Source organism: Eubalaena glacialis, chromosome 4, assembly GCF_028564815.1.
Source record: "Eubalaena glacialis isolate mEubGla1 chromosome 4, mEubGla1.1.hap2.+ XY, whole genome shotgun sequence".
NCBI classification, from domain to species: domain Eukaryota; kingdom Metazoa; phylum Chordata; class Mammalia; order Artiodactyla; family Balaenidae; genus Eubalaena; species Eubalaena glacialis.
The window spans coordinates 44,671,806-44,696,623 of NC_083719.1; the positions used below are offsets into that span (position 1 = coordinate 44,671,806).

At 40.3% G+C, this 24,818-nt stretch overlaps 1 pseudogene; it reads right to left on the bottom strand.

The window, feature by feature from the left end:
• Window positions 1-14,498: 14,498 nt before the first annotated feature.
• Window positions 14,499-15,201, bottom strand: LOC133090516 (beta-actin-like protein 2; annotated as a pseudogene).
• Between the last annotated feature and the right edge of the window lie 9,617 nt (window positions 15,202-24,818).

The window sequence follows — 24,818 nt, forward strand, 5'->3', positions numbered from 1 at the left end:
GGAGCTTTATTGCACTCTTGAAGTTGAGAGTTGGGAGACACACGATTTTACAGAGCATTTCAGAAACCTAATATTAGGTTTACAAAGATTACATTGTTTAGGAAAGGAAAGGACTTTATACTACCTTGTCTGTGTTCTCCCAACCTTTCAGAAGAGCCTGGGGGCTCTGAGGGGGAAGTGTGGAATGTTGTGTGCTGATTGTTTTAAAACTGTTTCCTGTATGCAGAGAGTGACTTTTTTTTTTTTTAAAGCTACAGACTTTGGCTTTCTCTTTATTTCTTTGTTCCTGTGTTATGCCCTGTGCATTATTTAGACATTTGGCAGAGATGTTGAAGTGTTTGCATTGTAAGTGGGGAATGAAGCTGGAGAGCTGGAGAGAAAACAGGAGATAGAGTTGAGCATCAGGGCCACAGAAGATGAGGAAGGGGAGAGAGGTGTGTCCTGGGTCCCCAGGGTGGCTGAGGAGGGGAAGTGAGACCCTGGTGCCCTGGCCACAGCTGCTGTCTGAGTCTGCATCCAGCTCTGTGAAGGGTGATTGCCCTGTTTGCTTCCCTCCCCTCTCCTCTCCATCACCTGTGCTCATTTATTTTCTTGGCTAAAGGGTTGAGGATTTCCTGCTAAGATGATCTTTCTGATCGGCTTTGCTATTCTTATTTTCCCTTCTTGGAGTTTTTCCCTAGAAAGACATTTTTATTATATCTGTACAGCACTTTTTCCTAACTGAAAATCTATACTGGAAGTGTCAGAAAGAATGGCTTGGGCCAATGGATCGTGGTTGGTCAGGCTCCCTATTGCAGGATGGATCTCAAGGCACAGAAATTGCAGGGATTGGAGACAGTGGCAGATGAATGTTCCCAAGGCAACCCGGCTGCTGGCCTCCCAGGACTTTATCAGACACATTTTTCCTGAAATAGCTTCCAAAACGACCAGAACACCACATCATTTATGAGATGAAGACCATGTGACATGAAAGAGTATTGGATTTAAAGAGTTTTAAGGACATTCTGTTAATGTAAATCCAATTTTCTTTACCATAAAGGATGTGACTGGAACTCCGAATCTGTTATCTCTTGCCTTCAGATAGAATTCATTAAATTGATATGCAGAGAAACTATAGTTTACATTTCTAGGACTGAAGGCACCTTAATTTATTTGAAAGATGTTTATTCTCCGGCAGAGTCCTCTCTGCTCAGTTCTCCTATTCTTTATGCCTCCCTGGCTAGGTCTGTGTCTGTAGCTTGGAGGAGATGGCTACCTTCCACCAATCTGGTTCATTAACATACTTCTAGTGATGGATTTAGTGATGACAGGAGGAAAAAGTCCTAACACTTAAAGCACTCAGGACAAGAGTACAACTGGAGATGTGCACATACCATGTCTAAATATTTAAAAACTAGAAACCAAACTATGCCCAAAGCCTGGCCAGCTTCCTGCTTAGGAGCCCTGCAGCCTATTCCCTGGGACAAGAAGCAAGTGCTCCAGAAGCTACAGGAGGACACTCCACTGGGGACCAGCTCTGCTGCCCAGGAACCAGCAGTGCTGTGGTTCTGCTGGGCTTGGTGGGAGCTGGGTCCGTGCCCAGCACTCCTGGCAGGTCACTGGAACTGTCTGGGCTCAGGATGGAACTGGGAACCAAGTCAAGCTCCTGGAGAGCCGGGAAGGGCGTGTTTTCCTCCACTACACCTCATTTTTTGTCATGGGCTTTTCAAGTCATCCTAAGCACCTCTGAAAATGATACCACGGGAGCAGAAGAGAAAAGAGGGAGAGGGTGTGTGGTTATTTGGGGAAGTCAGTCTACCCAGATGTCTCTAGTAGATAATTTATTGTTTCAGCTTTAAACAAAAGCAAAGGCAAAGGCTGTGATACTCTCTCCTCCTCTCCTGCCATCTGACACAACCGTGCCCCAAGGCTCTCGGTCCCCAGTGCCACCTGGCCTGGGGGGCTTGTGCGGCCCATTCCTCTTTCTCCTTTAATTGTCCTTCACTCAATCAATTACCAAACTTTCAAAAAACTTGCTTGTGAGACTAAAAAGAGAAGGACAATCTTTGTGTTTTGGTGGCGGTGGTGGGGCTTCTAAAGCACAAGGCCCTGACCCAAAAGTCCAATCACTACCTTTCCTCACTCAGGTGAGGGTTGAAGGTAGGACTAATAATGCGTCCTGCCCGGCAGGCTTGTGCTTCTGTCTGTACACAGTTCTCACTGTGTCTGAGGCTTATCCGTGAGATTCCAAATGAAAGCACGACATCCTGTCGTAGACAGAATACTGCCCCCTGCCACCCTCCCCTGCAAAATATCCATGTCCTAGTCCCCCAAACACATGAATATATTACCTTACATGGCAAAAGAATTTTTCAGATGTGATTAAGGATGTGGAGATGGAAATTATCGTGGATCATCCAGTTATTATTTTTTTAAGTTGAAGTATAGTTGATGTACAAAATTATATAAGTTACAGGTGTACAATATAGTGATTCACCATTTTTAAAGGTTATACTCCATTTATAGTTATTATGTGGATCATCCAGGTATAAAAAAAGAGGGAAGCAGGAGAGGCAGAGGAGGAGATGTGAGGAGAGAAGCAAAGGTCAGAGTGATGTGATTGCAGGCTTTGACGGTAGCAGAGGGCCATGAGCCAAGGAATGCAGGTAGCCTCTAGAAGCTGGAAAAGACAAGGAAGTGGATTCTCCCCTAGAGCCTCTAGAAGGAACCCAGCCCTGCCAACCATTTTAGATTCCTGACCTCCAGAACTGTAAGATAATAAACTTGTATTGGTTTAAGTCACTAAATTGTGGTAATTTGTTACAGAAGCAACAGGAAATGAATATACCCCCTTCCCAATCCATCCTAAGCACCCGTTGCCTCCTTCAAATCATAGCCTCAACCCACTGCCTTTGGGATGCTTTTCCTTCTTTCTGACTAACTCACACCATTTCCCAGTTCCCACTAACACACACCACAGCTTCATATACTTGGATTGGGATTTTGAGAAGTCCCAGTGTGCTCTGCGGTGTTTTAGGGGAAAAGAGAACCCCTATGTAACAGATGTACCAGTGAGCCAGGCAGACAGGCAGCTGCGCAGGGGACCCCGGGTGACTGGCCAGCTGTTGGCTTCTGAGGAAATTGCCTTGATTGGGAAACCTGATTAGTTAACTGTGTGCAGCTCTGTGTTGAGTCACTTCTTGCCCCCCCAAGTCTTGACCTAAGCCTCTACCAAGCATTTCACGTGTGCTGTAGCTGTGCTGCAGACTTGCCAGGGGAGTTAAATGACTGTGTTTGGGCCAAGGTGGTATAGGGGAAAAGGCCCCTTTGAAGCCAGAGTGCAGGAGGCAACAGTGATAATTAATTTTCCCAGGGGATGCTCACCTGCAGGGAAGAATCCAAAATACTTTTACTGAGAGAGGCATGCTGTGGCCATAAGGGTTTTAGAATGAAATTCCTTTATGATGTGCGTGTGCCTCTCTGTGCAAATTACTACTTTTCAACCGTAGGATCTGGGGACATGCAATAACAAAAAGTGGAACTTAGGAGCTTGGTGACACTGGGGACTGACAACGCTAGGAAGAAGCAGAGGCAGCCTATGTGGAGTTAGCTTCTTCACAGCTGGGTCATTGCTCCCATTATACCCAGCCAAGGGCTCAGTTACCTTTAGCACAGGTACTGTAACAGTTAAACAGGAAACAGCATGTGTATCTTTTACTATGTCCCACCATAATCATTAGGTGTTCAACAACTGCTCAACTCCTGTGTGCCAGAGAATATGCATAACCCTTTTGATCTGCTATAAAACAGAAGCAGTTTTACAAATTGCATTTCTTATGATGAGCTTAAAGTTCTTTTGAAATACCATGACCCCCTTCATAATGTGACAGTTGTCATACATGCTACACACCCAAATCTCAGCAGTTCTATCTGTAAGCACAACGAAGAACCAGATTTTCAACACAATCAGAAAGCTGGCTTAAGCCTAGGAAAGATTTTGGTTATTTAAGTGATATTGGAATTCAAACTCTTATGCTAAAGCCAGATAGGTTTCTGTGGGTAGTCCAGTAGGTAGGACTTTGTAATTCACCAACTACCTACCAAGTAATTCCTCATCTTCAAGAGGAGGGACTGGAAAAGATAGTAAATGATGGTGGAGGTTATGGGAGTGAGTGGTTGCTTTGGAATTGGTGGCAGTTGTGAGGATGTGATGACAGACTGGAGGTGATATTTGAGGTGGGAGGGGGTGTCTGACATGAGAGAACAGAGTTGGGAAAAGAAGGTAGGAAATGGGCAGTCCGCTCAGCAGACAATGCTCTCCATCAGATCCACGTTTTGGAAGTGCGGATATTCTGGGAACAGTGTGGCAAGAGGAAAGAAGCAACAGCTATGTTCATTTTCTCCCATTCGTTATCCTTTTTCCCTCCATCCACAACCCTTTACCACATTAGCTGGTTGGAAAATACAAAGCGATTAAAAAAGAATTGATAAATCAAAATTTGTTTTTCATTCAAGAAGTAGGTTCTATAAACGAATAGTCAAGTCGGATTTGTGAAGAAGCTTATGGACGTAAGCTCACAGATGCTCAGTGTATCCCCCTCATGTCACAGCACACATCAGTCCTGTCCTCTGACTTATCGCAGACCCTTTGAGGGAGTCACTACTGCTGGCTAGACAGGCAGCTACGGTGGGTTCCTTCATTTCCTCAAGGCGTGGGGAAGGATTGGTTCCAACGTGACTTCTTAACCACAGTTAATCTCTGATCTAGTAACTGAGTGACACCTTTTTGAAAGTGTTCAGTCTTTTTTGAATGACCCTGTACAGCTTCTTTGGATTTACACCCGTTTGCAGGCTACCGTTGCATTCACTTGGTCTCTTCTAGTAGCATTCTGGTTTTGAAACTAAGAGCTAAACCTAGGTGTTTTAGTAACATGCAGTCATTCTAAAAGGGATAGGAGCACTTGTGAAAAAGAAGTCATTAAATTCTAGAAACATACATGGCGCACATAATTAGAGGGAGCTGCTCAGTTGTTTACAACTTGCATTGTGACTTGGAGCAAACTGAAAGGCTTCAGAAACAGGTCTTTTTACTCCTCTGAAATGTGTTTTGTATTACTGTGGGTTTACTGAAATTCTAAGAAGCTCTTAGTAATTTAATGCTAGCTAGATGAAGAAGTCAGAGCACTTTTGTAGGCACCCCATATAAGAGAGTAGAGCAGCCACCAGAAGTCAATTTCATTATTCTCTTTTCTATTTCTCATTTTATTATTCCAGCCCAGGACATGGAATGTCGTGGTAGATTGAACAGCTGTGTATATTGACTCAGAACTGAGAGACAAAATGTGTCCCTGTCTGAGATTTCTGAGAAAGTATTGTGATGAGATTTATTCAAATCACTTAGCAAATATAAGAAGTGGGACGTTTCATCATCAGTCCAGGAGCAATCATTTTTGAAATTGTCTGCACTTAGAGAATTAAAATGATAATCTTGACCTGGCTTGGGTACTTTTATTGAAAACTCCAGAGTTTTATGTAGTGTCAACCTACTTTATGTAATTTCCTTAGACTTAATTTTTCCTTTCAATTTGAAGTGCTGCATCTGTTTTGTCATTTAAATTAAAGCCTAGTGATGAGAGTTGAATTATTTCTTAGTTTTATTGGATTTGGATTTTTTTTATGGGAGTCTTATTAGTCTTTCTAGAATGATTCTGCATAAGAGTTGCTTCTTTTTACCATTTTTTCTTTATTGCCTGAAATAAATCAAGTATAGCTAAATATATTATCTCTCATTATATTAGTTTTGGCAATGTGTAATGGGTCAATATTAAAAGAATTAAAGAATTAGTGGAAATGCTGCAGGTTTTTTTGCGGGGGGAGAGGATGAATCGTTCGGGTTATCTATTCCCTTAAGACTTGTTAGAATCATATTAAGTTACCTAAGCATATTCCCTGGAATGGCCTGATATTTCATCACATTTGAAAGCATGTGTTTCCTTTCTAAAGCTGTAAGCCTTAATATTGCTGGGGCTGGAAATAAAAATTTCAAATGTCAAAAATTTCTCACATTGTGTTTTCAAAGAGAACAGACTTCACTGATGTGAGTGGTTGATGCTTTAAAAGTTCTAAGCAAATGTTCACTTTCAACTGAAATTCTATTCCATCTGCCTAGTGAATCCATGTGAAGCACATCACCCTCAAGTTATAGTCATTCTTTCTTTGGTGTGGGTCCTCATCTAAAAACCTGGGAAACGTGCCCCACCGAACAGCACACCAAATAAAAATCATTTAATAATGTTGTAGGTTCCATTCCAATGTATTTCCCAAGGTCTTGGTGAAAGATATATACTCCAAGCTTGCTAGGAGAACATAATTAGGGAGTGTGGGAGAGGAGTATATGATCAATCTAATCTGTTATTCCTATCTTGCAAAATCTTTTGATTCCTCTCTCAGTATTATAGTACGGAATTTCCAGCATCTCAACTTCATCTAATAGGGCCCAGCACTTAGTCCAAGTTTCCACCAATTATGGCAGCACACAATTGGAACCACTATCAATTATTATAGCTATCACATTAAATGCAACACACTCACTGAGAAAACTCCTGAGTATAACTTCAGTCTGATGTAAAACTGTGCTTTTCTCTCTTTGGTAGGGGACTCTTTTTATCAGATTTTTCTCTTTACAAAGAGCAGAGCACTCTTTGTACACAGATTTCCAAGATTTTTGTCTAAAGAGATTAGCAAAATCCTACATTTCCTTTTTTGCAGGTAAACCCTTTCCTCCAGATTTTGACTTCAGAAGTGAGTACCCTCAGTCACGTTGCGATCTGACTCTGGGTCTAGAAATTGTAGAGGTGACTGTGGAGAGGGGCATGAGAAGAATGGGTGTGCTGGTCATTATGTGTTTACTCCTTCCCATTGGTTCTTTGTCTTCTCTGTCTTGCTCGATGCATTTGCTGGCTGACCTCTGGGACTATGTCACCTGCCCTCTGGCTTCTTACTGGTTTAGGTCAATGGGAAACAGAGGATCTTGGGCAGTGAAAGGGAAGATAGTTCAGAGTTTTTATTTTCCCTTCCTCGTTCTTCTTTTGCCAGGGTACTGGATGGGACTGTGTTCCTCTATAACCATAGCTCCCATCGGGTGGCCCTCTTCCTGGACAGCTCTCACTGGGTTCTGGTCACACGTCTCCCTTTTCTTGCTCCTTTGGGCTTAGTGATGATAATGACTTCCAGCTGTTAGCACAGAATGCCTCCTCATTCCTTATTTGTTCCTTAATCCTGCCTAGACCTTTGTAAATAGTTTTAAATTAAATTCTTTTCAGTTAAAACCCTTTGGTTATTCTATATGTTACCTGCAAGGACCCTACCTGATAAAATTAACTTTTCCTTTCCAGATACCTCCAACATCTAAGGCTATTTCATTCATATTTGTGCAACCAAATGGTAAAGGCCTCATCAGATGAGGAAAATATGTTGCTTTGGATACAAGGGGGTATGGCTGGATGTTTGGAGTCTCCTAGTTCTCAAATCCTCCTAAATAGCTCCACTCCAATTCTTGGATCCCATCCTTTTCCATCATTGCTCTACATTTAACACGAACATCCTAGTGAATCTGTGAATTCAGTCAGTGGAGTTGGTTTTTTAGGTACTTTAGCCTTATGTCTCTAATAGATAAAATTTCTTTTAGCTCAGTCTGTGCTCTAAGATATATGTAGTGATTTGACTTTGTTATTCTCTCTTTTAAACTGGCCAGACCCAATAGAAGAGGCCATCCACCCCTCTACACAGAATTACTCACATCCTTTATATTGTTCTATGACAGTGAAAGCTCGGTCCTCCACAGCCTTGCCCTCAAAAAGCACTTCATTTTAAGAGATCCCAGGAGATACTTTAATGAACTGTTTCTCATGTCTGCCATGAGCCACAAGATTCTCTTTCCTGAATACTAGAGGGATTTTTTACTGCCTTCAGCCTGAATTGGGCCAGATGACCAATCCTAGATTTGCCCATTTCTTTAAGGGTCTATTACTTGCAATTTCATTCTCTGGTATCAAAATATGTTTCAGTCAGCATACTTGATTTTAAGCAACAGAAATTGCCTTTAGATAGTTTAAACCAGAAAAGAAATTTTTGGAAGGATGATGAGTAACTCACAGATTCCACTCAAAAATGGACAGAAACTAATTGGAGAGTCTAGAAAATAAGAAAATTAGTTAAAGTCATGCCAAAGCGATAGTCTGGTTAGGATTCTACCATGGGACCATGCCATGGTAGCCATTGATGGCCTCCCTGTGTCGCTGAGGCTGTGAATAATTTCTCGACAGTTCTTGAATATTCAGGTCACTTTCTCAGATTGCAAGTGTCAAAATTTCAGATTGGAGCATCTGATAGACTAAGTCTAAGCTCTAGCTGCTAGTGAATGAGTATGAGCCTGGGCCTTGCCTCCAACTGATGTTCCCACAAATGGGAATTCTTGCTAAATTAAAGGAGTGCTCAGTTGCTGGTTAGCTAAAAGTCAAGACAAAAACCGAATGAAGCAATCACTGTCTAACATACCCATCCTGCCTTCTTGACTTTGTGGATGATTAGAGTCCCTTTGTGGCGCCAATGTTGGAAGAGCAGTCAAGCAGACTGGCTATAATTATTGGCCATAGTGACTCAAATATGGAAGTCATGGCTACTCAAATTGGTGATGGTCTGAATTTTTTTAAAAATAAATTTATTTATTTTTATTTTTGGCTGCGTTGGGTCCTTGTCGCTGCACGCGGGCTTTCTCTAGTTGCGGCGAGTCAGGGCTACTCTTTGTTGCGGTGCACGGGCTTCTCATTGCGGTGGCTTCTCTTGTTGCGGAGCGCAGGCTCTAGGCACGCGGGCTTCAGTAGTCATGGCACACGGGCTTAGTTGCTCCGCGGCATGTGGGATCTTCATGGACCAGGGCTCGAACCCGTGTCCCCTGCATTGGCAGGCGGATTCTTAACCACTGCGCCACCAGGGAAGCCCAGTGATGGTTTGAATATTGTGATGGGCATCATTTATGGTCTAAACTCCTCCTCTTCCTTTTCTCCTTCTCCCTTATATCCCAACTGGTCACAAAGCTTTGTTGATTTGTATTTCCTACTACCATAGAGATTTGATAATTTTATTTTTTATTATTTGTAATTTTGACTGATTAGTCAAATCACTAAGTGCCATACCTAGTGTCAAACATTAATAAAGTAGTTTTGAGACCAGGTAAAGGGAAAGAATGTTCTTGTTATTTTTACCATCTCTTTTATTAATTGATATAGTTTCTTTTTCTGTTTCAACTTTTGTTTCTCTGAGACCATCAAAATTTAAAAATTGTATATTTTGTATTTATTTTGCTGCAGATAATTTCTTCCATTTTGATAAAACTATGTAGCCAAGGATGTAATGTTTTGATTCTCATCATTAAATTAATACCGTTTTTTATTTTTTTAATTTTTTTAATTTTTTTTAACATAAATTGGATCACATTATATGTATGATTTAGTAACTTTTTTTTTTTTTTACAATTATTTTATTTTTATTTTATTTTTGGCTGTGTTGGGTCTTCGTTTCTGTGCGAGGGCTTTCTCTAGTTGTGGCAAGCGGGGGCCACTCTTCATCGTGGTGCGCGGGCCTCTCACTATCGCGGCCTCTCTCGTTGCGGAGCACAGGCTCCAGACGCGCAGGCTCAGTAATTGTGGCTCACGGGCCCAGTTGCTCCACAGCATGTGGGATCTTCCCAGACCAGGGCTCGAACCCGTGTCCCCTGCATTAGCAGGCAGATTCTCAACCACTGCGCCACCAGGGAAGCCCCAATACCGTTTTTTATAATAGGGGTATATTTATGATTTCTTCTGGCATTTTACTAACTCATTATCTAGAAATTGTAGATTTCACATATAATAAGCTCTTATTACTCGGGTAAGTGAAGATTTATAAAAAGTTTATATTTCTGTGGAAGCCTTCCTTTTTTTGAACTATAAACACTGTGGATTGCCCTAGAAGATCCCAGCATTGTTACTGGTAAACATAGCTTTATCTTCACTGTTGAGGCCAGCTTTTCCCTCATGATCCAGGTATGGAAAAAAGTAAACAATGTTGAGTAGCTACTATTTCTCAATTAAAAGAATAGGGGGTAATACTCGGGGATGTTCTGAGTGGGACGTAGACAATATTCAGGAGACATGAAGTTGAAATATCATGTAGGTGTCTGGCTTTCTCTGCTCACCCCCAACCTATAAAATAGCTAGGAAAAACCTTTCTTACTGCAACACCCCCATGAAGGGGATATGAGTGCGAATTTAAATCCTTTTTGCTGTGTCTTTGTATCATATCTTCTCCCTTCTTCACCAGATGCTGTGTCATATGGCATGTATATGGTTACAAAGGCCTCATTCCCAATCCCAGAGAGAACAACTTGACTCTTGACTTACATGTTGTCAAATAGCCAATTAAATAAGATTTTCCATTTTTCAAGTAGTGTTAGGGTGTTGTCTAGATAAAATATCTGTCATCATATCACACTGGCACATCTGTTGACTAGATTTAACTGAGTCTAAAATTTTAATATGGTTAGAACAGCAGATTTGGAATGAGATGAAAAACAAGGCAGGCAGCTCAAGGAGCCTCTATAGTTTTTTATTACTTACGGTATTAGTTTAAAAAAAATGACAGCTATAGTTCAGACAGGTCCTTCATATTTAAAAAGGAAGTCTTAAAGTATCAATTAATTTTAATGAGCAGACTCTCTACTGATATGTACATATATATCCCTAAAGACATTCCAACTATACTTACCAACATCTGGAAGCAGTGTTGGCCAAACCGCATGCTTAGTTTCTAACTTCAAAAAACATTTTTTGAACAGAATCTTTTGTATATTCTGAAAGGAAGCTGTGAATAGTTACCAGAAAAGTAGACTTTTCAATATATTATGTCTGAGTTATTAGGCAGTCGGATGCCTGAAACTCAACTCTAGAGCAATTTGGAGTTTAGAAACAAATATCAGCAAGAATGTGAATAAATTAGAAGAGCTGAATATGCTATTGTACTCACTGAAAAGCCTTTCTTTTCTTTCTTTCTTTTCTTTTCTTTCTTCCTTCCTTCCTTTCTTTCTTTCTCTTTCTTTCTTTCTTTCTTTCTTTCTCTCTCTTCCTTCCTTCCTTCCTTCCTTCCTGCCTTCCTGCCTTCCTTCCTTCCTTCCTTCCTTCCTCCCTCCCTCCCTCCCTTCCTCCCTGCCTTTCTTTCTTCCTTCCTTCCTTTCTTTCTCTCTCTCTCTTTCTGTCTTCTCTCTCTCTCTCTCTCCCTCCCTCCCTCTTTGTTCCTCTTCTCTCTCTTTCTTTTTTTAGGCTAAAATTTTAGTAGCTTCATAACTAGCTCACACTCCAAAAGATGAGGTTGATTGATCCTTTGATCAATCAGAAGAATGGGAAAATTTTATTGACAAGCAAAAACTTTTAAAATCCAGCTCTGTAGGCTGAGAGGCATAGGAGAAGTGAATGGAAAAGAGAAGAGATAAAGAAAGGAAAAAGAAAAAATATGCCTTAGAGGAAAGACAACACAGCAAAAGTGACAGATACTAGTAGACAGGAGCTGAGAATAGAGTGGTAAGAAATAGATAATGCAAAACTGTGACATTCATGATGTATACCAGACTCCATGAATTCACTCGTTTATTCATTCAAACCACGTTTATTGAGTTAATCATCTGTGTCTGACATTAGGAAAATCTAGGTTGGTTCAAAGGTGGACGAATACTATCCCTGTCTGTCCTCCAGACACTCACTGATGGGTGAGGGTGGGAGATTGTGGACACATGTTATAGGTGCGATGATGCTATATGCATGCAAATGATACAGTGGGAGCACAAAGGAGGAACTTATCACTTTTCCTTGGAAAAGTTCATTGAGGGAGGGTGGGAATCACTTACAACGGTGTGAAATTCATCTGTAAAGGCTATCTCAGTGCTGTGCCATCTGGTGAACCACTGGTGAATAACAAGCCAATTATATTACCTAAAAAGATGGCATTGATTCTAAAATTTAAAATTGCAAGATAGAATGTTTCCTCATTAAATTCATCCATCATTCAGTCAATGTTGATGAATAGGAGAATATCCAAAGACCCTAGGTTTAAATTGTTTGCATTATGGAATTCATATTTTCAGCTAATGATCCAGGGCTCAATAGTTCTCTCTCTTGGAGGTTCACCTTACCTGTCCCAGAAATTTTCTGTGGATGGGGAGATAGGTTTTTTTTCTGGTAATTGACAATGTAGGTCAGAGTGTTTGTGAGAACTACTCTGCAAATGGGAATTGTTGCAGCGTATAAATTCAAGCTATTATTATTATTGCTATTATCTCTGCCTACTAATGACCTGAAGACCAGTTCATCCACTAAAACCTAACTTTTTAATTGAGATTACAAGGAATGTATAACGTTATCTACTAGCTCTCTTTCTTTCTTTTCTTTTAAATTTCCTGTTAATGTTTACATGGTCAAGTGTATCAGGTATAAAATTATAACATATGGATAAATAGGTTACACATATAAAAAGTGATTCTCTCTGGATCATTCTGCATTTATTTGGAAGAACTGAGGAGAAATTATAGGAAATGCAGGTATGAATTAATTTTAGTTTATTTAAAATTAATTAAAGAAGAAAGAAAACTCTAAGTCATAAAATAAAGTGCCTTTGGAGGTTAATTTTGGTTAAATGAATTAAAAATTGTGTTGTCATATAAAAGAAAATAAGAAACAATCAAATCCTTTGAAAATTTTTAAGCAAAAAATGCATAAAGGCTCCCATTTAGAGATTTAAAACACAAATATAAGCTTCCTAACTAAAAGGAAAAGAGAAGAAATTCCTCTTTTCCTGAGAATGTGATAATGCCTTAATAAGCAACCCCCCTCCAAATATTCTAAAATTTCAGAAAAAGACCCCTGAAAAATACAAATATCTCTGATATTCAGATAATGACAAACCACAGAATAGACTGAAATAAATGTGCTAGTACTTAAAATTGGTTGAAAATCACCATTGGATTCATTAAAAAATTTTAGAGCACATAGGAAGACACACTGATGTTTTCTAAGATGTTGATATCTTAGAGACATTTCACATTAAGCGGTATTGCTAGTTACTGGACATAATAAAACAAAATTATTCTAAAATCTTTTCAATAATAAAATTGGAAATACTATACTGATACTAGAATTTATAATTTTCAAAGATGCTGCAGCTATGTTTTCCCACAGTGAAATCCTTGATAAGAGAAATATCCAAAATCATGGCCTATAGAAATTATTCAAGACATGCATTATTATGCTAAGCAATAGAAATAAAATTATCCTTGTCAAGCTGTAGCATACTGACATTAATTAATTTAATATTACAGTATCTTTCTCTCTCTTTCTATTTTAAAAGTTAGGCCTTAGCTGTAGTAGTTTTGCTGTTTTTCAAGTATAATGAATTTCGATAAGTTAGACATTACAATATGTGTTTGACCAGCAGAACTCCATTCTGAGCTGAAAATAGTTGATTTATAAACAATATTAATGGAACACTGCTGTTTCATTATGCTAATTTAATAAGGAAAACAAAATAAGGAGTTACTAAAATGGTGACTGTTGGGGAATTAAGAAATTTGCATTAGCTGCTCAGATAGCCAGATTTATCAGTATATTTTAAGATAAAATATTCTATTTCCTTAGTGCTTATGTAAATATGGATTTTCTTCATCCATATAGTTCATCATCTCTATACAAAGAAGTAAAACAAAACCAAAATTCTAACTAATAAGACATGTTTGCTAAATACATATACATTTTTTACAGGGTGGTACAGCCTGCTATTGTTAAATATTTTAAGCAAGAACTAGTATTTAAATTATTTATTTATTTATTTATTTATTATTTTTGGCTGTGTTGGGTCTTCGTTTCTGTGCAAGAGCTTTCTCTAGTTGTGGCGAGTGGGGGCCACTCTTCATTGCGGTGCGCGGGCCTCTCACTGTCGCGGCCTCTCTTGTTGCGGAGCACAGGCTCCAGACACGCAGGCTCAGTAGTTGTGGCTCACGGGCCCAGTTGCTCCGCGGCATGTGGGATCTTCCCAGACCAGGGCTCGAACCCGTGTCCCCTGCATTGGCAGGCAGATTCTCAACCACTGCGCCACCAGGGAAGCCCCAAGAACTAGTATTTAAAGCTTGAAAATTCTGAAAGGCCATTTCTCATTTTACTCCTTGTCACTTATTTTCATTTAAGCAAGTCTACATTTCTTTGAACCCTAAAGGTAAAGAAAATAGAATAGGATCTCAGAATCCTCCTTAAATTGATAGAGGTCAAGATATGGTTAGCTGGTGGGGAGCCCACAGTACTTGGATGGAGATGAGTTTGCTGGTTTACCCACTAGCGAGAGTGGAAGATTTACCTTGACTCAGTTGCAGGTGGATAAAAGCAGAACCATTACTATGACCTAGAAGTTGGGGACAGTGTAAATGCATTGGCATGGAAACCCATTCAGAAACATTTCCTGTGGATGCTGGGAGGACCAGCCTCATCATACTCCTGCTTACTGATCCACATCTGCTGGAACGTGGACAGGCTCGCCAGAATGGAGCCCCCAATCCAAACGGAGTACTTCCGCTCCAGGGGAAGCTATGATCTTGGTTTTCACGGTGCTGGGTGCCAGGGCTACAATTTCCTTCTGCATCCAGTCAACAGTGCCAGGGTACATAGTGCTGCCTCCAGACCGCACGGTGTTGGCATACAGATCCTTGCGAATATCCACATCGCACTTCGTGACAGAGTTGAACGTTGTCTCGTGGATCCCACTGGACTCAGTGCCCAGAAAGGAAGGCTGGAAAATGGCTTCAGGGCATCGAAAGCGTTCATTCGTAGTGGCGATCACCTGCCCATCGGGAAGCTCGTAGCTTCTCTCCAGTGAGGAGGATGAAGCAGCACTGACCATTTCTTGCTCAAAGTCCAGGGCCACGTAGCACAGCTTCTCTGTGACATCGCGAACCATCTCCCGCTCAGCTGTGGCGGTGAAGTTGTAGCCTCGTTCTGTTAGGATCTTCAGGAGGTAATCAGTCAGGTCTCTGCTGGCCAGATCCTGACGAAGAATGGCATGGGGCCGGGCATAGCCTTCGTAGGTGGGCACAGTGTGATTGACCCCATCTCCAGAATCCATCATGATGCCTGGGGTCCAGCTTCTCAGCATTTCTGGGTGGGATTGCCTCTGAGGTATTAATAATGATGACGATGATACAAATCATTAGTAGACCTTCCTTCATAAGGAGAAAATTGCCTACCAAGTGGCCAAATATCAGGTTACTGTAGTTAGGCAACCCACACATGGCTGTCAGCCTGCTTTGGCGCAGTGTCTAGATAACTATGGTGATGCAGTGGGGGATATAAAAGCAAGATGAGGGGAAGCTAGTGTGAGGTATGGGTAACACTGCCAAAAGGGCCACTGCCTCCCCAGTTTACCTTCCGGGTCTATTTTCTCTAACTAGCTTTGACTTTTCATTCTTAATGTATTGTTCTTATGAGTTTGACTTTGCGAACTTTACTTTTTCAAGATTTTTTTTTCCCATTAGATTTCTAACCCCACAGGATATCATCATGATAGAAACTGTTTTAATGAATGAAAATAATGAATGGCCAAGAGAGGCCTGACAGCTGTAATTATAATGCATTTGTACCGTGTAAAATTTAGGATATTTAACAGACTTCTAAGCCATTAGAGATCAAGAAAAATCAATAAAGTAAACCACTACATGTTTTCTTTTCTGATGTAAATTTCTAATAACCAAATTTCATTAAGCATTACTCTGGGTAGACATTGTTCATAGAACTAGGTTTATTGTGTCCATGTTGATTGCACAGAGGCTGATTGTTCAACCACCTTGTGTGACTTATTAAAGTGCAGATTATAAAAATTTTATTTATTTATTTGCAATAACTCTTGAGTTATATAACAATGAACAAAGTTTAGCGATAAGGTAAATTTTAAAGTAATATATTTGCACTGATCTTTAAAACGTTTTGATCTTCAAGATTCATATCCTGTGTTATAACATCAAATGTATCTGTAATTGTTAACATGTACACAATTGAAATAGTAAGTACTATGTTAACTTTCCTTCAATTTTAGGTTATATTACCTACCCCTGATCATTTCATAGGAATAGTATGTCTGAGCTTTAGTTTTAATATAGAAATAGAGACAACCTGGTAATATGTGTACCATGATAAAATGTAGGATATTAGTAATGTCTTACAAAGAAAGAACAATTAAGGGAGCTCATTCCTTTGTTCCTATACGTATTAGGTAAATAAGATATAATCTCCCCTGTCAGCTCTTCTAACGCAAATAAATTTTTCATGCCCATGTCTGAGTTCTCCAAAACCTTCCTTTTGGTTAATTAATTAATCAACTAAATAATGGTCACTTTGTAAGAGGTAGTAGCAGCCCTACAGTACTGGACATATGTGTATCCTGTAGTTCCAGGCTAGAACCAGGCAGTGTCTTTGCCCATGAGCTTCCTGGAGAGTCATGGTAACACCAAGCTGTGAGTGTCTAACCCTCTTCTTTGTCTACAAGTTGATATAGAATTATTTTTCTCTGGGTTTTTCCAGTGCTTTACCCTATAATGTGACTTTAAAACTTCCCTTCTGACAACCAGTCATGAAAAAATGTCTGCTTCACTACAAAATCCATAGTTTTGCTTTTTTTTTTCCCCACTAGGACTATCTTTTCCCTTAATTTTTTCTGTAACTACAAAATCAATTCCTCCATCAACAGAATTGAAGAACTTCACCCTCACACCTTCACACTGAATGGTTTTGTGTACTTCCTTTTCTTGTAGCACAACTAAGCTTTTGATTAAAACAATATTTTATTGCTATAGGATGGTGCTTCTGGAAATGTCTTTTTCTCTTTTAGATGTGTTACAAACTACATGCACATCCTACAAAACTGAAAAAAAAACCCAAGAACAAAAAACCAAAACCCCACAACATTGCATTTAGCATCAGTTCCTATTTATGAATCTCTAGTCTGGAATAGAAAACAAAGCCATGTTGATATAGGAGCCCATATGACACCAAGAACAACCTTTAGAGTCTAGATTTATGATAGCACTCTCCTTAGAATTGCCTTTGAACTGAGAGCTGGCTAGTAATGAGTCCACACAGCATAACTGATGCCTTGAGAGTGAGGCTGATGTGTGCTTTTGCTAGAAGACCTTCTAACCTCTGTTTAATTTTGATGTCCCAAGAGAAATTTTCATCAATTATATATTCTTAAAATAAGACTAAGTTCTTTTAATTAACCCCCAACAATACAAGAGGAACATATCATAATTCAACAGCCATTTAAAAATATCATCTGTGGGACTGGTTAAATTTTTTAAAAGTAGCAAGAATTTGTATGAGTGAAACATAGGAAGATGGGTTTACAAAGGCTGGGCTCTGGGAGGCTGTTCCTGAAGGTAAGGATTTCATAACCAACTGGAATTTATATATGTTTCGTTAGTTACCTAAACCTAAAACCTATGGGGGCCTTTATGATTAACTTTTGGAAGCCCAGAATATCATTTTCTTTTACATTTGACCTAGTTTGACTATCATGCAGCTATACAAAACCCCAAGGAAGGCATAGGTGTGGGATTATACGTAAGGACAATTAGCTAAGGTGACTTGGAGCAGTGCCCTACTCCCCATCACAAGTTCCTCATCACCTTGCCTTTTCCAAGTAACCTTCTAGTGATTCAATCCACAAACACTTATTAAACATCTCCCATGTGCTGGGCTCTGGTGATGTACTGGTGAATAAAACACAGCCCTTATTTTTAAGGGGTTAAATGCCTGGTGGGTGAACGTCACCTCTCAGCAGGCTGACATGTGGTCACTCTGCACTGATGCAAAAGTAGCCAGCTTGTGTTCTGATGGGGTATGGCCTGGGCTGCACCAGACTTGCGACATATTTTGAATATCATTCCCCAGTACACAGATAATCGTGGTTGATGTATAGAGAGAAGGAGCACGGGGTGATATGAAGGAGGAGGGAGAAGCCCTTGAACCTGGGGTGAGGGGGAGGGGAAGGGCGAGGCTAGGGAAGAGGACCCCTGAGCTGAGTCTCAGAGGATGAACAGGAGGCTGCTGGCGGTCAGTGGAGGGAATATCGCAGGTGCGAATGCAACCAACTTGGAAAAAAATCAGAGAATCAAAAATGTATTTGGAACTAGGTATCTACACACATGTCAGTAAGGGTTTGGAATGGGAGTCTGGGTCCCAGTAAGCATGAGAGAACTCTAGAATTGGATGTAACTTTCCCTCTGCGCCCAGAAGATTTGACTAGGGGCCCCTTGGCCATGTGTCCATAGAGGCCAAGTCTCAGTGATTATCTTCTGTCCCCAGACTCTCATCTCTTAACCAAACTGCTGAAACAGAGTTTTAATGAGGCCCCTTTCTGCTACCACCCTAGGGATTCAATTTAGAACTTGAGGCCAGCTACTTTCCTCCTTGCTCTTTACTTGTTTCTTTCCTTGTGCCCCACTCTCTTTTGTCCTTTGTAGGTTTTGCACACATGTATACCTCTTCCACTGTGTAGACTGCTCTGAGACTCCCCTTCAGCTGTACTCTGCTCTTAGTGGAGATTTGATACATGTTTAATAAACAAATACATGGATGGGTAGGTAGTGAGATTTTTTCATGACACACGCTGATCTATTCATTGATAGATTGATATAGCTGACCACTTTTGAAAAATTAAAAACTGTTTTATTTTATGGTTAAATACTGGCTAATATTTACATCTCATATTGATAAAATGGCTTAATCATATCTTGGGAACTATAATTGTTCACTCAGGAGAAGTATCTAACATATAGCTTTAATAATTTCTTATGATAAATCCACCAGAAGCAATTACTACTAATAATTATAGTGATTTTCTGTTTATTTGTTTTAATATATAATATTTTATAAAAACATATGAAAAATTTATAAGTACAACAACCACTCCCTCAAATAAAACCCGACTTACCTGGTTTTTTTAAAATTAATTTTTATTGGAGTATAGTTGATTTACAATGTTGGGTTAGTTTCTGCTGTACAGCAAAGTGAATCAGTTATACATATACATATGTCCACTCTTTTTTAGATTCTTTTCCCATGTAGGTCATTACAGAGTATTGAGTAGAGTTCCCTGTGCTATACAGTAGGTGCTTATTAGTTATCTATTTTATGTACAGTAGTGTGTATATCTGACTCACTTGTTTTTTAAGGCAGGCGTGGGCAAGAGGGAGGAAGAAGTGGCATTGGTGAGGTGCCACGTGGTCAGTTCCAGGAGGCACTTGGAAGGATAATTGGGGTGCAAGAATTGTTTTAGTGGTGCAGCTACCACAGCTCCCAGCCCCCAGCCTGTGCTGGCCTACTTTCTGTGAGGAAGACCAATGTTCACTCCACAGGGTGATAGGGCTCCCCACTGATGTTTAACAGGACTGGAAATGAATTTTATGGCAGTTCTTCCTAACTTTTAACTTTAAAGTATGCCATAGATCAGCTTTTAGCTAGTTCGATTGACTTGTAAACAAAGTTGTTAAGAGGAGGAATGGATTCCTGTGTGCAGTAGGTGAACCTTGGAATATATCTTGACTCCAAGGAAAGAGGAGGAGAAGCAGGGGAGGAAGGTTGTGCAAATGGAAATGTCAGTATTCACAGAAGCTTGGCCACTGCTGATGTGAAGCAGATATTATCCAAGACTGTGTTGTGATTCTGAAAGGTGGAGAGAGTAACAACAAAAATTGTGAATACTGATCACTTAGTTTGTGCCAATCTCTTTGCTAAATGTTTTCCTTACACACACCAGTTCTTTAATCATCATGACAATCCTCACAAGGTACCCATCTTAGAAGGATTAAACTGAAGCTTAATGAGAAAAATGACCAAAGATACACAGAGTGATAGCGGCAGTGTCCAGCAGATCAATTCCAGAGCTTTGCCTGGAGATGGGCTTAAAGAAAGGGTGCAGGGCATCTGACTGGCAACCAGTGAGAGAGGCAGCCAACTAGGACTATGCCTGTGAAGACTTTGTATTCCCTGTTGGGAAACATCATCTTGAAGTGTCCAAATACCATCTTAGAGCGAAGGCCAGGTTGAATATTGAAGTCAAAAGAAAACCAAATAAAATTCTTGAGAATTTTAGCAGGTTCTTCCATGTTATTGATTGGAATATCAAGACCTCTCATTCTCTAAGTGGAGAAAAAGAAATGGTGACTTAATACCTGGACTGAGAAAGAATCTATTATCTAAAATAAGAAAATAGCATAAGAGTGATTTCAGGAGGGAATAGTAAGATGGGCTAGTGAAAGGCAAAAACTAAATCGTTATAGTAAATGAATGCTTTGGATTGCAGCCATGTGGGAAGTGAAGTCCTCCAGGTGTCTGTCTTCAGACCCCAAATGGCATTGTATCCAAATATCTAGATTTGACCATGACATGCCAAGGGTGAATAGTAGAAAGTGTGGCAAGGACTTTCTACTTTCAAGGGGTTTAGGAAGCGTGGTGAGCATGGGAGAGCCTGGGGTAATTGAATCCATCTGACGGTCTCTGAAGCAGGCCAAGAGTAGAAGTCAACCAAAATGGTTAGGAACTACAGATTATAGAGGTGAAGGTGGCAAAACTTGAGAATAATAAAATGTTAGGTCAAAATAAAGACCTTAATGATCAGACCATCTTAAGAATACGAGTTGGAGTCAGGGATAATTCACTTGGGAGCTGAGATAATTCACTGAGTGTGAGGGGACCCAGGGCCTGAAAGGACTTGAAGGGAAGAACTTAACAGACAGAGAGAAAACCACTCTGAATGTAGGTGTGATCTGATACAGGCTGGGGCTGGAGAGATCATGGGTCCTTAAGGCTAATTTACTGAGTCCAGTCTTTCATTAAAACTCAAACAACAAAACATGAAAAAAGCCTTTCAGCCACCAAGTTGTGTTTGCTGTTTCTTCTTCATTCTGGGGAACCTGGCTTTGTGACTGCTCAAGTATCATGCCTGATTTCTTGCACATTTTCATTAAGATCATCTATGAGTCCTTGTCTGCACAATGGGATTATGATTGTCAAATGCTGGAACACAGCAGTCTTTCTTCTCTGAAAGAGTGTTTGCTGCTCTGGGAATGTGCTGCCCAGGGTCAAGTACATAGAAGGGGAAGACCCAGGATGCGAAGGCTAACTCGGGATTCGGAGGCAACGTAACTTACTTTCCAGGGGAAAAATTTTTGACTGGTAGGATATGACTCGATGTAGTTTATTCTTTCTTAAGTCAAGGGAAGCAGTCTTTCTGGGGAATCTCAGGAGACACAGCTAGGGAATCATTTCTGGTAGTTGGGACTAGTAAGGCCTCCTGAGGGTTTTCTTAGTTATCTTTTTGCTGATGGCAAGGCAGCACATTATCTGTTGACAGGAATGGGCAAGGAGACCCTTTGGGGTAGAGTTTAGGAGAGGAGGGGACAGAACTTACAGAGAAGGTAGGAAATCTAGAAGAAAGTGAGGGCAGTGGAATACCAGAATTACACCTGCCTGTTGATGGTTTCTCTTCCTTTAGTTATGTCACGAGGTCCAGGAAAAATAACACTGAAGAAGCTACAGAAAAGACAGTCCTAGTATTTGGTGCAGGATCTGGATTGCTCATCGGGACCAGCCCTCTGTGTAATGCAGAGCATGCAGGCTGGGCACAACTGCTTTGGTCCACATAGTGTTCTACAAAGGTTTTTTAAATTTTTAGTTTAAATATTTGCAAAATAAGTGGATTCCTGAATTCCTACTTCTCTTGGAAAAAAAAAGGAAGATCAAGCAACATTGGACCTCATTCCCAAACTACAGCTGAATAGCAGCTACACCCTTTAGCAGGGGTGCGAGTTCTCCTTTCCCCCTTGACCCCCATGTTCCTGTGGCGTTGCTCCCACCCAACTTCACCCATGCTCCGTGTAGGCATGTGAGTTTAATATGTTCTGAGAAACTGAAAAGGAACATGTGTTTTGGAGGGGTGGGGAGGGAAAAAGACAGATGGAAGCCTGTGTTCTGGGATCCTTTGTTGTTCTGGGGCTGAGCTGGTATTCACAGGAGAGAAAAAATACTATGGGGCTGAATTTCTTTAATTACATGACAACTGTCCAATGTAATACTTAGTCTTTAGGAGTTTAAAAAGGAATTCAATTTGAAATATGGTAAAGGCAAGAAGGGAAGTTCTGTTCTTCATTGTTTTATTAAGTTTGGGTTATGGTAGAATGGGTTTGTTTTACGGAAGGAAGGATTTTAACTAAACAATTAGAAGAGAATTGCTGAGGATATAATGCATTACAACTCTGTTTTTTGGTGAACTGTCTCTGTTGCTGCTTTGAAGAGAAAATTAAGAGGTTTAGTGCCTCGAATTTTTTCCTGTTCTGGTTGGACAGGTTGAAAAAGACTGGACTGCGTTTTTAAATGGTGTTATCTCATTCTGGACCTTTTTTCCTCCTCTTTAAAGCAGGAATTCTGTCCTTATGACGGAAATGAATGTGTTTTCACTTCTTCAGATCGCTTTCCTCTGAAACTATGAGTTCTTTGAAAAAGGGCACCCAAAGATGCCACAATATAAGAATTTGCCCAAGGAAAGCATTGGTTGAAGCATTCAGAGCAAGTCCTCCTTTTGTTACATCCAGCTATAAATGGAATTTGGGTCAAACTAGTGGAGTATCTGAAATAGACTTTGGGATTGAAATAAAAGGGGAAAAATTATTTTGATGGTATCGCTGGTAAACATTGATGATATTTTCAGTTCTAACCAAAAAGGAAAGAAGAAGGGCTTCAGGTTAGATAGAAGGTTAATTAGAAGTACTGTGTGGGACATAAAAATGCAAAAGAATTCAGGAATATTAACCCAAGGGCAAGCTTTGCCAAAGGAAGTAAAGTGACTGAGGAGAGATATAAAGCAGAATTTTATTTATTTTATGTAAATCAAACATTCATTTACGAAATGAAAGATTAACATATGACTCACATGTTAACCTGTCACTCCTTGCTCTAAAACTTTGGATGACTCCCATTCGCTGTAGAACAAAGTCCAAACAGCTTAGTATAGACTTTAGGGCCCTGTATTATCTGGCTCCAATCTACTTCCCAAGCCTGGTATTTCCCATCCTCCCTTCCCCCATCCAGGAATCTTATGTTTCAGGCTTCTGGACTAGTTGCTACTCCCATTCCCTTGGACTTACTGATATTGGTTACTCCACTGGGAATGTCCTTTCCATCTTCTCTGTCCTTTGGCCTTCCATCAGTCTCAGATGCTCTCCAGTTTCCCCAGAAGGAATTAATCTCTTGCCTTTCTCAATCCTACAGCACTTAGCTTATATTCTTGTTGTAGTTCTTATTCCTTTCTGTTTTATGTTATTTTGTACATTGTTGTCTCCCTCGCTATACTCTCTAGATCGTGCCCACATTTTATTTCTAACAGTGCCTACCACAGGGTCTTGCAACTTTAGTTGTTTAATCGTTGGGTATTGACCTGTACTTACAATGTTTATTTTTAAATGGATACTTGATTGATTGGGTTATGATAACATTCCAACATGTTCTGTGTATAAGTTCTAATTGAACACATCCAATACCAAATTCATCAGCTTCTCCAAAATGCTCTGTTTATACCAGTGACCTCAAAATTTTCAAAATCATTCAATTTTCTAATTTGGGGGTCATTTTTGACTCAACCATTTTATTCTTTATTTTTTTTTAAACATAATGTGGTATGACATCAAATTCTATTGGGTATTCTTTGAAATAATTTCTATATTCTTATTTCTGCCCCTATTTGCTCTTAGTTCAGGCCTGGATCACTTCACGGTTAGCTAAGTTCCAGAGTACTTTGCTGAATGACTCTTCCAACACCAAACCCTTCTGAAGACCACTGCCAGCGAACTCTTAAATCATGTGTACTGAAATCTCCCAGGCTCCAAATTTGCTACCACATAAAATCTAAACTTCTCTGCCCTGCTCTGGTTCTACAATAACTATCCAAACATAGTGGTTAAGAACACAGCTCTAGAATCTGGCAGAGCTAGGTTCATCCCCACACTTGTTAGGTCTGTAAACTGGGGCATTTCAGAACTTCCCAAAGTCTCAGTTTCCTCTTCTCTAAGCTGAAGATAAGTGTATCTACCTCATAAAGTTGTCTTTGGTTTGGCAAGAGATGATGCCTATAAAGCGTTTAGCAGAGTGCGTAGTAAGAGCAAGAGTGCAGTAGGTGTGGGCAACAATCATTACTGCAAAGGAGATGAAGGGCAGGCAGCAGAACAGGCCTGGCAAGGGTCCTAATGGGGACTGAGCAGACCCTTTGTATGGGGCAGGAGTCTATGTATAGGGCTAAGAAAAGGAAGTTAGGGATAGCTAAAGGGAGGTGGACAATTGGTGAAAGACCCTGAAGCCAATACTGAGTGGTTTGAATTCCATAAGCCAGGTAGGGATTGGTCATCCTGTGTCAGGGGTGGCTACACTGAGTAGAGATGGAAACTAAACTGTTTCTCGAGATTCATTGATTTAGACAGTGTACAATCGTAGAAAAAGGCAAGAGGAGTCTCTTACTGATCTAGATGCAGTGCTTTTGTCCTGCTGGGGTTTAGAGGCATGGGGGGGGGGTTCTGTTTGCACCTTTGACCCCGTGTTGGCCTGATGCTCACTGGAGTCCTGCGGTAGAGCTGAGAATGGTCCATGGAGAGGGCAGGGAGGATCGTGGCAGCCCATGTAGGCTTCTCATAAGTGACCCCACCATGTGAACCATGCTCTTCCTCATAATCA